Raw genomic sequence first — 3,067 nt, 5'->3', positions numbered from 1 at the left:
TTTGAGACCTGTTATTAGTTACATTTTTTCCATTCAAGGAAAACAAGCTGAGTCTGTTTGCTCATAACAGAGGAAGCCTTTTATGTTAAGAGGGGCAGGGGAACTCTAGATTCCTAATTGAAAAGCCAGCTTTCAAAGGGCCCTTCAAGGGAGAGACAAGGTTACCAAGGTTCTCTCAACAGTTTCCACTTCTTGCAGACAACCCTTGCTCCCCTGATCAGACTGTACTTTTAATTTAATTTAAGGAAACAAAAGTTAGATGCTCACACTGATCAGTCACAAAGGCCATAACAATTTAAGCCAATGTGCTGCCCTAGAATAAAGGAAAATGAGAGGGAAAGATGGCTTTTGGTTGTTTTTGGATGATGACAATGCTCATTTTGAAATGTTTGAGTACAAACATGAAGTTTTAAAAAATGGTTCTAAAAACTTATAAGAAAATGTATCAGGCCCGGCCACCGTCGCTCAGTGGTGGAGAGTCGCCCTATGAACCAGGAGGTCACATAGCCAGGTTGTGGGCTCTATCCCCAGTGTGGGCCATGCAGTAGACAGACGATCAGTGATTCTCTCTCATCATTGATGTTTCTTTCTCTCTCCTCCTCCCCTCCTGTCTGAAATCAATAGAAATATATTAAAAAAGAAAAAGAAAATGTATCAGGACATTGCTTCACTCTTGCCAACCCCCACAATTAACCTTTCTCCTGAGGCAACCAGTTCCAATTTATATGAATAAATAATATGCTTCTTGATAGATAGCATGCTGTAATCTACTTATTGAGATCAACTTTATGTAATACCTACACTTTATTAATTAAGGGTATTGTTTCTTACATATTTCTACTTGTTATCCCTCTTCTTTTGAATATAATTTTATACAAAAATTAGATAAAATCAATAGAAAGAATGCATACTATTATCAAACTAAACAGATATTTTTACTACTAGAAGTTATACACATATGAGTATATTTTCCTTTCTCCTATAACTTTTTGTCCTTCCTGGAGTTATTTTTTGTTGTTCTTATTTTTTTTTCTTTTCTGAGTTTTACTGCCATGTTTTTTCCAAATACTCCAACAGATATCATACATCTATTGAAAAATTTTCCAAATATTCAAGTGCAATTTTAAATACTATGAAATCCTTGTCTACTCACCCTTCCCACATCTCCTCAATCTCCGTTTTGAGCTTCTCCATCTCCCTATTCCACTCTGGACTGATTGATCTGTAGGCTGTGCCTGTTAGCTTTCCTGGCACTGCTTTTTACCATTCTCTCCTGGGTCCTCTCTTCCTCTTTCTTGATTTATTCCCTTACCTGATGGAGCACATCTTGAAGTAACCGTGTATGAATAGTAGGTGTCTTTATTTTACCCTTGCACATAATCGGTAATTAACTAGCAGGGCCAGCTTCCTAGATGTACATGTGGGGTCTCCTGTTTAGAGGATCCCCCACTTGGTGTAATATTCTGTTGCTGCCATCTTCATATTTGTAATTTTTGAACAGGGACCCCATTTCTTTTGTCCTTTGAGGCATTTTATTTGCACATATGTATTACATCTCTAGAAAAAAATTCCCAGGATTTTCCCTCCTGTGTGTTTTCGTCTTGTTTCTTCATGGTCCATGATGCCCGCTGAGGTTGTCAGTTCAATGAAACCAAACTGACGGGACAGAAGCAACTTGTTCTGCCATTTTTCTAGATCTTTGAGCTGCACATCAGATCTGGGGCTGATTTCTCCACACTTGTTCAACCTGCCTGTGAGGTTCACAACAATTTTCCCAGCTCCGTGTCATCAATAATTTCAAATTCGCCAATGTAACCATGTTTCATCATCACAGCCAGAAACCGGACGATGACGTTGGAGCACGGCCTATGAAGAACTGACATTTGCCTCTCTTTTCCACATTGCTGATACTCTTCAGAGCATCAGCCAGGACATTCATGCACACCGTTATGGTGGCACAGACCGATGGCGGAAAGAGGGACCCCATATTTTTATTTTTCACTGAGCCTCACAAATTATGTTGCTGGTCCTGTTGGCTAAATATATAAACCTAGGTTGAAATAATTGTCCCTCATAATTTTTTTAAATTTTTTTTGTCCCTCATAATTTTGATGTCATTGCTCCACTCTCTTCTAGTATCCAGTGTTACTACTGAGAAGTCAGATCCATCCCAGGTCCTTTTTAAAAAAATTGATTTCAGAGAGGAATCAGAGAGGAAGGGAGTAGAGGGGGGAGAGAGAGAGAGAGAGAGAGAGAGAGAGAGAGAGATTATGAGAAAGAATCATTGATTGGCTGTCTCCAGCATGCCCCACACTGAGGGCAGAGACCACAACCTGGAATCAGGCCCTGATCAGAATTGAACCATGACCTCCAGGTTCATAGGTTGTTGCTCAACCACTGAGCACACTGGCTGGCCTAGTTCCTTTTGTACTGTTTGCCTCAATCTTTTTCTTTGGGGAAACACTTAATAGCCTCTTTTTATCTTAATGAACTCAAATTTAATGATTGGATTGGATATTTTTTTTTCTTGCCTTGTACACCGGGTGGGCTCTTTCAATCTTCAGCCTTCTATCTTTAGTATAAAGAAAATTTCCTATATTATTATTTTTAATAATTTTCTTCTTTCTATTTTCTATGGTTTCTCTTTATGGAACTCTTATTATTTAGATACTAGACTTTCTGGATTGATACTTTTATCTTATTAGCTTTTTTTCTTATTGTCTATTTATTTGTTTTTGTGCTACTTTTTGGGATTTATTTACTTATTTTTTTTTGCTTTATTTTCCATTGTCTGTATGAAATCTATTATTTCGGGTATCATATTTTTTTTTTCAAATTAAGGAGTCACATTTATTGAAAATCCGGGACTACAAGGGGGCATTTTGTTCTCTCAAATCTCGTAGTAATTACCTAGCCCCAACACCAGATTTATATAGGCAAAAATCACAAAGGTATTGATTACATCTCAGGGTTTGGAATGAGGAACCTGGTTTGCAAAAAAGCAGTTTACAGAAGCAGAATTGAGCAAGGTATCATATTTTATATGACCAATAGTCCCTCCTAGTTT

General features: G+C 37.8%; 1 pseudogene; it reads right to left on the bottom strand.

Annotated features, from left to right (window-relative positions):
* Positions 1-1,557: 1,557 nt before the first annotated feature.
* On the bottom strand, positions 1,558-1,962 carry LOC102760116 (annotated as a pseudogene).
* Positions 1,963-3,067: the final 1,105 nt, after the last annotated feature.

The sequence above is a fragment of the Myotis davidii genome, unplaced genomic scaffold, assembly GCF_000327345.1.
Source record: "Myotis davidii unplaced genomic scaffold, ASM32734v1 scaffold11, whole genome shotgun sequence".
NCBI lineage: Eukaryota > Metazoa > Chordata > Mammalia > Chiroptera > Vespertilionidae > Myotis > Myotis davidii.
The sequence above is the reverse complement of the archived record's forward strand: the minus strand, read 5'-3'. Positions and strand labels throughout refer to the sequence as shown.